We start from the raw sequence: 15,469 nt of genomic DNA, 5'->3' as shown, positions 1-15,469 counted from the left end.
GGGCTATTTTGAGTCTGGCACTTCCCCTTAAAGGCATGAGTTCTCTCCCCTTGTGAGGAGTTGAATTCCTCGATCCAGGGGCTGTTCTCGTGGTAGTTTAGCAGCGCTCCTCTTTACCAGAAAGGGTTTCTTATGAGCGCGCTACTCTCTTTCTGTATCCGGAGTTCTCCTCTAACATGAAAGTTGAGTTTTCTGTTGTTCCCAGAGCACCTAGCATCCAGTAGCATCAGGTAAAATAGGCCCTTCCTTTTTGAGTTTTTGGCTAGCTTGCAGTACTCTTACCCTTCTGATTCTCATGATCAGGCTGTGGGCTGAGCCCCCTCTCTTGTTGAGAGTTAAGGTTGTGCTCCCTCAGCTAGGTAGACTACTTCTGGCCATTCCGGAATGGAATATGCTGCAGGTTGAGCCCCCTCTCCTGTGAGAGTTGGGTTGTGCTCCCTCAACTAAGTAAATTTATTTCTAGCTGTTCCAGCTTGGAACATGCGGTAGGTTGAGCTCCCGCTCATTTGAGAGCTGGGTGTTTGTCCCCCCCTCAGCTAGATATTTACTGCTAGTCGCTCAAGCATTATTACCATTGATCGAGTTGATGACTTTCAAACATTGTTTTGGGATGCACCATTCCATCTATGAGCTGGTCTATCAAATTGCCATGAGAGCCCCCCCCCCCCCTTTAGAACAGCATTTAAAATCCATGCTATTGTATGTGTGCACGTAAAGTCTTTTAAGTTTGCACGCTAGTACTCTGCGTTCTTTATAAAAATCCTATATTGTGAGGGCTTTGCGCAGTAACTTCGTGCCCTTTCTTGAGTTGAGCTCCGTTTATCTTGGGCACCGATCCACCGATGTATCCTCTGATACCTATCTAAACAGGGTGTTGCTACTAGGATCTGTTGAGAATTTTCCTTCAGCAAGCTTATGCAAGATCAAGCGGTAGCCCCTGTGTGACAGACAATACTTATTATAAAATGCTAGGCTCTTTGACGTATCCCTTTAAAGGAATCTTTCTTGATTCCAAGCCTTGAGCTCTACCCTGGGTCGAGGCCCTAACAAGTTGGGTAAGTTGGGTATGTAGCCTTGGCCTTTGGCCGTAAGGGATGATGTCACGGACAGCCATCTAATGTCCCAGGGGCAACTCCCATGGAAATGGTAGGGTTGATACTTAGTGCTCGCCATTATTCTGGTCTGCACTCCCCTCAGCATGGCGGCGTGGGTATACTGTTCCCCATAGTGCCGCCTAGAGGACGCAGTTCGAAGTTCCCTTGAAAGGAAACATCTCAGGTTACGAATGAAACCATGGTTCCCTGAGTAGGGAACGAGACACTGCATCCTCTAGATTCCTGCCATGCTTTGGATCCAAGCTTCAGACAAAGAAGTGAATGACGTGTTCTCCTGGTGCGTGTTTATAGTCGCACCGGTAGTGATGTCAGGGGCTGTCCCCGGCCAACTTGTTGGTGTTTTTTTAATGTATGCTTCAGACACGGGTCACGACAAGGTGTTCCCCATAGTGCCCCCTAGAAAATGCAGTGTCTCATTCCCTACTCAGCGAACCATGGTTACAATCGTAACCTGAGATGTTTTTTTTTTTTTTTTTTTACTAGAATGAACCATCGTTTTAGAGTGTTTTGCATTAGTCACTTCTACCTAGCTTCTTTACACAGAACATCTGCTGCTTATAGAAAATGTTTGAATTGGCCATGTTGATTACCTGTAATTAGATGCAATATTATTGCACTGTAATTTTTCTGAAGGTCTTCTTGTTTTGTCTCCTGCCAAGGAGCCTAATGCATTCTGCAGGGATGTCTTTCTGCTCAGCAGATAATATATATATATATATATATATATATATATATATATATATATATATATATATATATATATATATATATATATATATAAAATTCTTTTTTTCCTGTGGATATGCTATTGTCCATGGAAAATGTCCATGTCTCTAAGAAGAGTACTGAAGTGGATAATTCGCAGTAACTGTCAAAGCACTCACTGTGAGTCTCACTGTGGATACTCTAAGATATTACAAGTTAAGGGCCAAGAAAACATCCTCTCCTTTTTTAGGATGCAGTTTGTCGAGCAGTAGCACTGTTCAAGTTTACTTTTCGAGAACAGGAACTTCTATCTTTCTGAGATGTTCCACTTAAACAGTCTTTCAAGTGGCTCATGTGACATTCAAACCCAAGCTCTCTCCTTTCCCGCCAGATCACCCTAAACAGGTCTTGTCACAATAGCTTGTCACTAGGTGCCACAATCTGACTGAATGATTTAGCACATCCTGCCTGTCAGGACTATTATATCTAATAGAGAAGCTGATGCATAGATTCCATCTGACAGTGTGGCTGTAATCAAAATGCCTTTGTACGATTTGGGCACCTTTTTGCTCCTGGATATGGCAGCCAGCGGGTGCCCTGGGGGACCCTTTGCAGATAGCACCGCAAAAACATTAATTTTCAGATCTGCCAAACGCAAGCAGTGGCCCCCGGCATTGGTTTCCCTCAGGAGCCCAAGTGCTTCATTATAAAAAAGGTCCTCTCTCACCATCCTCCACAGTATTTTGACCTAATGACTTTTCTGAAGATTCAGCACGGGATTAAAGCTCATCCTTATTTCTCCCTTTCAGCAGACTTTCACAGCACACGACTATTACATTTATTTTGGCTGGCGAACAGCATGACTACCATTTGCAATGCTCCTCATTGATTAGACCTCTACAGTGGCAACGCTTTTTGCAGGAGCTTAAGAAAATGAAAAGAACATGTAATCCTTTCTGGTTTTAGTCCCTGAACCAGCGTGGAATAGAAATGAACGTTAAAATAGGTATAGGCATTAGATGCTAATAAACATTCGAGTAGCAGAAGCGATGTTCAGCATGAGGATGCATTAATATGTATTAAGTGTGCTACCAGTCAGATATTTTCTTATATAAGAAAAATGTGTGATAGAATGTCATGGTATCGTTAGTATTATCTGAATCATTTATCAAAGTGAATAACATATTGAGGTTGCTATTTGTTCAATGCTTGTTGAGTGTGAATGCCAGAACGGGGAGCCATTAATAAAGTCCTGTCATATTGTTGCTACAAATGATTTGCAGTAGCGTAGAACAGGTTGGGGTGGGTGGGGAGGTAATTTTTGAGACATTGTGGAAAGGGAAGAATAATTGAAATCTGGAATGTGATATGAACAAGTTACCCTCGCTCTATATAACCATTACAACATGGTTCATTGGATGTATTCACAACTGTAATACCCTTGCTAAGCCATGCGTGCTAACCTGCTGACAAGCCAAAAAAATGTCCTCGTAGTAGCTGTGATTGATAAGGCCTGAATTGAGACGCCTCTACTGCTCATTAAGAACATAGAGGAATAAGGGCGATCACATTAATTGACTGATAAAACAACAGCACGTGTGGTGTTTGTACAGTAGGAGCTGTGAAAATAAGATGATAACCACATGGCTATTGATTGGCTGATGTCATAGGAAGGATTTCATCTGGGGACCGCTTAATCTCTCAGGCACTTTGGAGGGTCAAATTACATAGCCGACATGCAATAGTTCCCTTAAGTTGATTTAAATGTATTGGATTTATGCTACATCTGCACAATGATGACAAAAAGCATAATGTTTAATTAATTAATTTGATAATTTATGATGATTTATTTTTATCAAAACCTGATGTAAATTTTGTCAGACCTCTCTGTCTGTGTGTTGGAATTGTCTGCTTTTTTTTTTTTACTTTTTTATGTTTTTAAAAATCTCTTTTTTTATTAAATATTGAACAATGGAATTTAATGTTTGTTATATTTATGTGAGATGATATTCAAAATCGTCAATGGTTGTACATCCAAAACAAGCTGAGGACTGTTCCTTGCTGTTTATTGCTTATTCATCAGTAAATCAAAAGTAAACTTAGAACCTCTTAGAAACTTGAAAATCAAAACTGCTATTCAACTGTTAAATAAATTATTTACAGAAAATTAGAAACAAGACAATGCTGTTATAATTAATGAAGCTGTCTGTATGTTTACACAGTTTTATGTGACTTTTTGAGGCCGGCTGTTTATGGCCTGCTGTTCAAATGCTCCCATTATAATCAACAAAGCTCTACAAAATCTGTACTGCACCATAATCTTGTTAAAAAAAGGCTAACATGACATGCTTCAGTTTAAACCATTAAAGAGTCTGATGTAAAATCCAAGTAGCTAAACTTTTAGTATTTGACTTCATGTCAATGTATGTTTCATGGAAGAACTTTAAGAAATGTACAGTAATATTCAGTGATACAAATTATTTAAGTTAGATTTTTTTTTTCAACTTTAGCCAAAGCTGTAATTTTGTCAAATATTTATTTTGAATTTAAAATTGCCTGTATAGTTTACATAGTTATTGTAATGTTAACCCGTAATTGAGTTTTAGAGAACTTTAATTGAGAAATTTACACGCCTCCCCCACCCTCAAAATAAAATAAATATACCGTATTTTTCGGACTGTAAATCGCATCCAAGTGTAAGTCGCATCAGTCCAAAAATACGTCATGACGAGGAAAAAAACAAACATATGTAAGCCGCATAGGACTATAAGTCGCAACCTCGAGAAGGCACTCTATGTTTTCAGGGAGAGGCTGCAGGATCACTGAGCAGCATAGAGCGCCCTCTCAAGGTTGTAGACGGTAATGTTTTCTCTTGGTTCACTTCTCTTGGTTCATGTCAAATAAATTTTGATAAATAAGTCGCCCCTGACTATAAGTCACAGGTCCAGCCAAACTATGAAAAAAAGTGTGACTTATAGTCCGGAAAAAACGGTATAATTTATTTATTTTTTTGTCCACTGCTATGTTCAAGACATGGTTACGGCCTTAAGGGGACGATGCAACATCTAGAAACTTAAAAGTAACTTTAAAATAACACTGTTCTGGTTCCTTGGCTGCCAGGTGTTATTTCTTAATTATTATTTTTTTTGTGGGCCAACACTAACAGAAATTAAACACACTTTGCCTATTTGTAGCAGTTGCCAATACTGATATGCATTTAAATTATTCTATAAGCTTCTGATTGGATGCACAGTACACGTTAGTGATTGGTTACCACACATCACTGCTGCTGCTGCTGCTGCAAAAAATAAAAAAATATAATAATAATAAGAACACTCGTAAACGCATCGTAAATGAGAGATGAGAGTCTACAGAGACCTGGCAATGCTGTGTTATATTGATACCGAAGTCACTCTGCAATAATATTGCTATTCCTTTTTTAGAGTTAAAGTTATTTAAAACTGATACATTGTGATCTTTTACTTATTTATTCAACTTTCATCAGTCAGTGCTGGACTTCTGGGCTTGGCTCATCAATCTTTTTTTCCCCTGAAATATTCTTGTGAAAAATTTAGTATAAATATTGACTGGGCTAAGAATATCAATACAGTATCATGATGTAAAATATTGCAATACTTAGTAACATTTTTTTTTCAGCAGCTGTAATCATAATTTCTATTATATTTTTGATTTGTGCAGCCCTGTTATTTTATTAGCAGTGAAATACACCACACCTGAATACCGAACCACTACTAGAAAATAACAAGGATACACATGACAGTGAAAATCCATGTTTTTGGATTAGTAAAATTCTTGGATGGAGGAAAGGCTTAAGGGATCATACGTTTTACATTTTAAAACCAATGCTTCCATATTCAGTGACATCATTTCAAAAACAGACCATGTGCCATTTTCCTCAGGCAGTTTGGTGTAGCGCCATAAAGCACTAGATGTTCCTGGGGTTTTGAAATTTCTTGTGCCGTGGTTTATAATTAGCTAACGGTAGCAATGATAGACAGCTGTCTGATTTATGTTGTGTCCTTCTTTTATAACTTTTGGTAACATACAAGTTCACTCATTTCTTCTGCTTGAGGTCATTACTTAAGGAAATGGGAGATTTTCAACGCAAACCTGTTTTGAATATGGGAATAAGTCTGCATGAGTGTATACATGATATATAGGGTTTACCTGATTCGATTGGAGACCTGGAACATGGCCAATTTATACTGAATACCTATAATGCTTTTATTATGCATAGGCTGTATGATAAAGTACAAAGTGTGCTTAAGTAGAACCGTGGACCTTAAAGGACTGGTGAGGAGATGGACCGCTGTCACTGATTTTTATTATGAGGAAAGGCGGTAATACAGGCAATTCACCTCTGACCACCAACACACACAGGAAAGCAATTTAGAAATGTATAGATGACATTAAAATCTCCTGCCAATCATAGCTCTCAGGCACCTTTAATTAAACGAGGAATCTGAGTTATAATAAGCCAATGCCCTTCGGGAAATGCAGCAGCTCAGATTTCATTTTACAGACCGTTTTATTTGGCAACGGCACTTCAGCCGCCCTCTCTTTTGCTACCTGATCACAGACACTGATCATTTCTCCCGGTGCGAAAATTGAATTTTCACCTTTTTATATTAGCCCAGCTTTATCTAGTATGATTACAGAAAGAGAAGCTTCCTTTATATGCCACTCTGGATTAATTTGATTTGCCTGCTTTTCTGTAGCACATGTAACTTTCAAGATCCTTTGCAGTTGTCACCTAATTGAAATTTCCCCTCTGCTCTGATCTACTGATTTATTGCATTTGCATCAAATTCTGCAATGGGAGGCATGAACTGAACTGCAGTTTATAAGATTTTAAATCAGAAATTTTATTTCAACGCCTGGCATTCTTGTACATATCCTTCAAGGGCTCTCAATAAGAATATTATGAGGGCCTTTTATAGATTTTTACGTGCTTTTCTATTGTAGTGCATTGAATTGAAAGTTTGATCATTGCATGCACTGTGACTGGATTAAAAGCGCTATAAAATGGCCCGATTGTGGAATTTACAAGTCTGATGAGTTCTAGACAGCCCTAGCTTTATGAATGTATCTGCCCAGTTAATGATTTAACACCTTAATACCCCTAATAGTCTCTTAACAATGTTGCCGGCATTAGCAGGGTTCAGTGTCTTCCCATAATATTTCTAAGACAACTAGAATTGCACTGTTTGGAAAGCACCGGCCTAATGATTTTGTTTACTTCCAGGCAGCAATTAGTCCATACTAGAAATCATAATTGTTTTTTTTTTTTTTTTGAGTCTGTTCATCCATCTTTGTCCATTCAGCAAAAGAACAAGATGTTACAGAGTGACTCCATAAAAGCACAGGATTCAAGACAGGAGAATTGAAATTGTGCATTTGTATGCTTCGACACAGCAAGCGAGACGATGCATAATATGTGGGCTTTGTTAATGCCATTCTGTGAGGCAGAGAATATTGTGCTTAACGTGTCTATCGTAGGGGTGAGCAAAACTTTGCATCTTCTAAATCAGCTATTCGATGGGTTGCCTGAATGACTGGTTGGCTAAATTTTCTATGGAGGCCTGTTTCCTAGGTGGCCTTTAAGTAAGATGCATTCTTGCATTTAAAGATATTCAGACATTGCGCAACAGAATGGAGCACTGGGATTTTTTAAATTGCAGTCATTATGTTACAGTCGATGATTTATCAATGCCTTGATTCTTTTTTTTTTTTTTTTTGGCTGGCCCCTAAAGAGATAGATTAGTAAAAAAAATCACACTAACCTTCATGTAATTTCAAACCTATATGGCTTTTTTTTCTTCTGAAGAACATTCAGAACATTGTTGACTTTTATTGAATCAAAAAAAAAAAAAAAAAGAGAGACAAAATAGAAAAAATATATATAAATAAATAAAAATGTCAACTCGATTTTCCCCCAAATTGTGCAGCCCCAATGCAGACCTAATGCTGCTGGTTTAACTGGTTTACATTTGGGAAATTACTATTGGTGAGCTTTAACTAGAGGAAAAAAATCTCCCTGAAGACAGAAGCGCTGTAGCTTAGTGGCACATTTCAATCAGAACGAAACAGCAGGGGATATGTCTTCCACGAGTGGAATATTTAGTTCTGCTCAATATGGCCAAAAGCGATAGAAATGAGACTGAAAACAACAACAAGAAACATTACCATTCTGACTGTATTTTGTCCGGGCACAGGTTCAGACATTTAATGTAACTCATGTCATTTTTGTATGCTGTTAGTGCCTCAAATGGAAATGATGATTCTGTGATCTTTTCCCCGTGCTCTCTTCATGTTTTCAACTCATTCAGTATCAGGGCTTATTTTACAACATTCATACCTGTTCAAGACGTGTTGGCTTTTCTTTGATTCTCTCTGAAACAGGCCACCTGTTTACTTATCTGATGTGTCGGCGGTAGATAGAGTATGTCATGTATTTTAGTTGTTAAAGCGCTGGAGTGAAATTGCATGCCCTTCTTTGACTTTAAAGGCTTTTTGACAAGCCCCAGACCAGATCGGTTATTGCCTGAAGGCAGCCCTTGGAGCAGACCCATAAAACCTAGGTATAGATGTTTCCAGGGAGGGACTTTGTACCTCTTTGACCGTTTAGCTTTTTAAGAAAGCCACTGGAAAACCTTTAACCTGTTATGATGATGTTCTCAGGCTGACATTTGATTTAGGATCTTTACTTTATGTGAATGCCCCTCGGCAAAGGTTTGGATGATAGTACCACTGAAACGTAAACGGGGATGTTATTGGGCGAGTGGAAAAAATGATTTGCAATGGTTACCTTAATGTACCTTTGTGGTTTATTATGTCCTGTAACCCTTATTCTATTAACATTCATAAGATTTTTTGTTGTTGAAAGCAATACTTTTATTTAGAAAAGATACAAAATTAAAATGATTTCTTCTGTCGAAAAATTTATGAAATTTAAAATTTCAAACAAATACAGTGTTTTTGAACTTTATATTAATCAAAGATTCTTGAAAAAAAATCAGCTTTGCTATCACAGAATTAAATAATCGATTTTAAATACATAGAAATAGAAAGGTGTTTTATTATGCAATGTATTTTTTTAACAAAATTTTAATTTTAACTGTTTTTTAGTTTGTTTGTTTTTTTAGATTTATTAGGATGTATTATATATTTACATTAGAAGACGCTTTTATCCAAAGCAACTCACAAATGAGAAAAATAGAACATTATTAGGTCATCATAACATTAGTATGTTCACTATATTTCAAGTCTCCTGAAGCCTATATGAAGCCTATATAATACAGCACAAGTCATATAAACTGTTTTCATGGATAATTTTACGTTGTTTTCAGTCCTATGGGGAGCTTTGCAATCCATGGTCACTATGAACTGTTCAACAATATTTTGTATTCCGCAGTAAAAAATAACAGCATAAAGATTTAGCATGGCATTTTTGGGTGAAGTACTCTTTTAACATTGTTACAAGACAACATATTGCCTCCTTTCTGTTCCTTCTCACTAATTCAATCAAATCATACTTTGGAATCAGGATGTGTTTTTCAGGATGCCGGCCATTGTGGCAGGCGGGTTTGGCTGCGGATGCTCCTGTGTGATCAGATTTCCAGATACTTGGGTAATGTAGTCCAAACTCCTCTAATGAGAGAGCAGCTCTGGGCTCAACAGTACATGCCAACGCACCGAGCCAAATCACGGGGTGTGAAAAAGGATGTTTGCAATTGCACAATGCCAATTTACTGCTTTAGTGTGGCTGTTATCAATGGAACTACAGCAGTTGTCAAAGGCACTTTCCAGATATAAAAATCACCATGGAATTGTTCAGTCAATGTGTGCTCATGTCACTTTGTTGCAGGTCAGGCATGTCAAATACGTATTGTGTTGTGCAGTGGCGAGTTTTAGATTATTGGCATGTGTACAGTATTTAATGTATGCTTCTCACCTGAGCACACTGCTTCAGATGGCTTGATCAGTGAGGTTGATGATTTTCTCCCTTTTTTTTTTTTTTTTTTTAATTGGCATGCCCACAACCTGGTGTGCATTAGCTGTTAGACAGCTGGCACAGTAAAAACCTCTTGGAGATGTTTGGTCTTTGAATTCATCACTTTTAAAGCAACAATGCTACAGGCAGAAGAGTCAATCTGATTTGTCTTCTGTATATTGTGTTTAAAGATCGCATTATAGCAACCCTCTGATTAGGAGTTTTTGTATACATATATACATTTTTTTTTTTTTTTTTTGCATATCTGTATTTTTTAGTATCTGAATTTTTCAAGACTTGGACTTCCTGGAGACAAAACTGCTTTCCACTGTTTGAGCTCCTTAGCTTTGCTGTTTGTGTAAAGTAAATAATAGTCATGGTATTGCTATTGACAAAGCCATTAGCCATTACAGTATATTAATGTGCTAAGTTATATGTAATTACAGTCTTTCAACAACTGTGAGAAAGCTTACGTAAAAGCTTTTTTGGAGCTCTATGTATACCCAGTAGGGTTCAAAAATCTGAAACCAATGATGGTGCTTTTTATTTTAATAATTTATAAAAAATGGTGTCATTGCACATAAAGTTATTAGCATAACATATTTAAGCACAAATTATAAACGCAAAAAAACTATTTTATGAAATAATTTGCAGAGATTACCATTTAGAGATTTTTTTTTTTAAGTCCTTGATCTCATTATTTGTAATTTTTTAGAGGTTGGCGTTGTTTTCAAGGAAGTGATATATGAAACAAATTCAATTTAAGTTTTTATGCTGAGCGTGGTATTAAATATCTACACGCATTAAGCACCAGCGTTGTATGGGAGGATTTACAGGTGATTTTTCTAGTCTTTACTCATTTATTTATGGTGCTGTATTGCAGCCTAAGCATTATGCATCTCTGGGATCATCCGTCAGTTGGGTTTGGCTCATTGGAATCGTGGGAATCAGCAGACTGTTCCAGGCTCAACATGAAACTCTGCCGCTCAACATTAACACAACAGCACAAACCTAACAAGCTCCCATCAATCACTGCAGGGATAGAATATTATTTTGAGCATCTGACATGTACAAGTGCCTTCAAGTTTATTTATTTATTTCCAGATTTAATATATAATATATATATATATATATATATATATATATATATATATATATTTTTTTTTTTTTTTTTAAAAATAATACATTAAGAATCAGTTATTTGAAAATACAGTATTATGAATATTTCACAGTATTGAGCCCAACCCCATCCTCCCAACACTGGTGAGCCTAAGGGACTTCTTACACAAAATTGTAATGACCCAAAACCTATAAATACCTATAAAAGACCCAGTATAAATATATTAGACGTTTTAAAGGGTTAGTTCACCCAAGAATGAAAACTTGTTTATCTTCTACTCACAATTGGAAGGATTCTAGGTGTATGTCACTTTCCTCTTTCAGAATAATCCAATCTGAGTTATATTAAAAATTGTCCTTGCTCTTCCAAACCTTTCAATGGGGGTAAGCGGGTGATTGTTGTGAACAGTTCAGAAGGCGTGAAATAAAGTGCGCACATCTGTAATAAAACGTCCCTCACACAGCTCCGGAGGGTGAATAAAGGATACCTGTAGCAAATCCATGTTTTTTTTGTAGGATAAATATCCAGGTTTCAAACTTAATAAACACTTTTTTTCTCACTTCATCTGACCGTTGGGAAACGGAAGATGTGCAGAGGTGGATGACGTAGTACGTCAATGCTGATTGGTTAGTGACGAGTGCAGAGAGAGAACAAAACAAAACATTAGCCACGAATTAGAAGCACAAAATTAGGATTTGTAAAGAAAAACTTCAGAGGATTTCGATATAAGCCAAGAAGAAACTGGTTTTCTTTTGCCGAAGTTAGGAGACTTTGTTTCCTTTGATCCTACATTTCCCAGAGGCGCGCGTGACACACATGCGTCTTCCGCGTCCCACAATCAGCAGATGAGAGAAAAAAGTGTTTATTACGTCCGACTGGATTATTCTTATAGAGAAAGTCGCATACACCTAGTATGCTTTGTGGGTGAGTAGAACATTACTGTATTGTCTTTATTTTCTGTAAAGCACTTTGAATTACCACTGAGTATGAAATGTGCTGTATAAACTTAGAAAGTCATAAAGCTGAAACTTGAACACAAATGTGTAACTGTTTCTCTTACTCTGTGACCTGAGAAGGTTGTGATTGCTACGATTTATGGGCCTGAGAGATTCAGCTAATCATAGTCATCTCTTCCTCACCACCTACTCCCCAAAAAATAACTCCTACACACACACATTCTCCTATGATTTTGTTAAAAGAAAATCCGCTCCTGCATTTTTGAAAGACAAATTCATTATGTGGAACAGACAAATAATTGAGGGTGGCTGTAATGAGCATGTTTGAGTCCATTGTTCTAGATCTTCACAGTGCCTACAAATGGAAGCTCAGTGTAGTGAGTCTAATGGCATATTGCTTTTTGATGGGACCACTAAGCCTCTTAATGAGGTTCAGATGCCGTGCTCTACATGCGCGTACGGTTCTGCTCAAGGTAACATATTGTCCCCCTCTTGTGACCAAACTCATTCATTTAGAGCTTCAAACAATGTCTAAACATGAGGGCTGAAACTCTGAAAAATGGCACAGTTAATTATTAACACTCTGCTTTACATATTGTGTAATTGAATGATTTGATTGCACAGATTTGGGAATAAACTGGTTGCTACCACAAGGCCGCTGTTAGAGCTATGATGAGCTGGAAAGCAGACCGCAGACATGGCGCCGGCCTCCCTAACGCCAGGTCTCTCAGTGCATGACCTTATTCCCTATGACATTCTCCACCATTAATCTTTCGACATGGAGTGATGGAGTACCCTTCCAAGTCACAATGTAGCGGTGTCACACTGTTTGATGTGTTTCTGATGGGTCGCTCGACCTGGTTGCGAGTCACTTTGCTCAGCCATGAGGTGGCTGTAATTTAATCAGCTCTACCTGAAGGATCACTGCCTCAGGAGTTTGTTTTTTGTTGAAAGCCATTCATGTTGTATGTGTGACATTGCACTTTTTTTGATCATATCAAACCGAGAGCCAGTTTGCATATAAATTCCCTTTGGCTAAGTGTGACTCATTGACGTTTCTTTCAGTGACTCATGAAGTAGGCCTGAACAGTTTTAGAATTTGTAGCACTTTTCATATATTGTAATTCAATTGTGCTTGATTACTCTGTGACAAGGGATGAGGAAGAACAGCTACAAAGTAAATAATATGTATGATAAATGAAGAAAACATTCAGTGAAATGAAATCAGATGTTTATTCTTCATGGTGGATCACCTTTAAAGGATAATTCACCACCGATTCATTTTGTTCTTATTTATCTTCACGTCATACTAAACTTCCATGAAACATACAAACTTGAAAGCTTGATCCCGATGTTTTTTTTTTTTTTCGAACTTCTGTAAAATTAAAATGAACATGAACATGTTTGGGATCCAGATTAACCAGATAAATTGACATTAGATAAATAAACCAGATAAACTGACATTCAGGCCATTACTGCTATCCCATAAACAATAATATAATATAATATATATATACATGTATATATATATATATATATATATATATATATATATATATATATATATATATATATATATATATATATATATATATATATACACATATATATATTTTGTAGCAAATAACATTATATTGAAGTCTGTCATACTAATCTTTTACATTGCTTTAGATAGATAGATAGATAGATAGATAGATAGATAGATAGATAGATAGATAGATAGATAGATAGATAGATAGATAGATAGATAGATAGATAGATAGATAGATAGATAGATAGATAGATAGATAGATAGATTTTTTTTTTTTTTTTTTTTTAAATCATATAAATGTAGCCTTGGTTAAAATAATAGACTCCAAACATTTAAACTTTATTTTATATATAATAGATGAGTATGGATTAAATTTATAATTCTACTTTTGTTGTCCATGGACGAAAGTCAGTCATACATGTTGGAAACAACATGAAATTGAGTAAATTATGATACAGAATTTATTTATTTTTCTGTGAGCTAATACTTTAACAATTTATTGTGTTGTCTGTGTGCCATTTGACAGTGAGCACAAAACCCTAAAGCAGAGAAGACAGATATTACAGCAGTGACCCTGGCCTTTTATCAGCCTCGCTGTACCATAGCCTTTAATAAGACTTTATAGATCGCAGTGATAGGCAGGTGTGTGGAGGGAGTTTATGGATCCGCTGATGAACAATATCGCCCCACTCTCATCCTTCTATCACTGTGGGCCCATACTAATTTAATGCTTTTCTCTCTGTTCAGTAGGCATTATAGCCCGAGGCTTCCCACAAACACTGCTGTGATTCTTGGTGATATGTTTTCATGATGAATTGTAGAGCGGCCGCATCTAGGAGAACGCTGTTTGTCCCAATGTCAAAGATGTGCCTCTGCTTGGAACATTTATTTTTGTGAGGACAGCTGTTGCAGCAGGTTCCCTACAGCACTCTGCGGTGCCAACCACCTTGGCATCCCTTAAAAAATGATGTAGATAAAAGGGCTGCATTTGAGGCCATGTCTCAGAGCACACAACATATTGTCAGCCCTGAATAAACAAAAAAGGCTCAGAATAGATCACAACAAGCTGTGCTTTTACTGCTGCCCATCTGCTGTAATTTTTAGTGATACAATCAACTAATCCTTCTCTAAATATTATTATGTTTCGTTTTAAGTTTAATTGCTATGTTAAGACATCAAGAGAGTGACTCATATTTTCTTTTCTTTTTTTCTTTTTTCCTAGTTAAATTTAAAAGCTGATGAAAGTCTATGAACTCCTTGTCTAAGTCATTTAGAGCAATTCTCTGTTTTCTTGAGAAGTTTTGCAGTGCTCAAAGAAATTGGTTTTATCTTTAGCTCTTCTGAAGTTTCCTCGAGACATGTTCTATGAATAGAATTCAGTTGGAGTTCATGTAACTATTATCCAACATAAAATGAACATGGAATGAAAAGTGTCTTCTTTTGAATAATTAAAATAATTTGAAGCTTAATTAGCATTTTATTTTATTTATTTATTTATTTTTTATTGTTATTTTTTATTGTTTTGAGCCAGTTCATTCTAATTACACCCTTTTCAGTATGTTCAAATGTTTATGGTCAGTGTCAGTAAGATTTTGTCCATAAGATTTCTGGAATAGATAACTCTTACTCAGCAATTGAAAGTGACAGTAACTTTGTCAAAATTTCAACACTTCAACATTGTTATTAAGAATGCATATTTAGGAAGCATCAAATAAGCATATAAGACTTATTTAAAATGGATCGTTTGACTAGAAGACTAGAATAATGGCTGGAATTTTTTTTTTTTTTTTGAATACATTTATTTTTTAAATATATAAAATAGAATTTCAGAATTCTGATTAAGTTGTAGTAGTATTTCACAATGTTACTATTGTGAATTTATACTATACTGTATTTCTGATCAAACGAATGCAGCTTTGGCGAGTATAAGTATATTAGTAAGTATATTAGTATATTAGTAAAACAGCACATAATATTTACAGTATTTTATTAATTATTATTTATTTATTTTTTAAATAAAGAACTTTT

The 15,469-nt window shown here is 36.4% G+C and overlaps 1 protein-coding gene across 2 annotated transcripts in view; it reads left to right on the top strand.

Annotated features, from left to right (window-relative positions):
* The window catches only part of LOC113108465 (low-density lipoprotein receptor-related protein 1B-like), a 133,607-nt gene that overhangs the window by 15,627 nt on the left and 102,511 nt on the right, over positions 1–15,469 (top strand). The window lies entirely within an intron of this gene.

Source organism: Carassius auratus, chromosome 9 (assembly GCF_003368295.1).
Source record: "Carassius auratus strain Wakin chromosome 9, ASM336829v1, whole genome shotgun sequence".
NCBI lineage: Eukaryota > Metazoa > Chordata > Actinopteri > Cypriniformes > Cyprinidae > Carassius > Carassius auratus.
The sequence above is the reverse complement of the archived record's forward strand: the minus strand, read 5'-3'. Positions and strand labels throughout refer to the sequence as shown.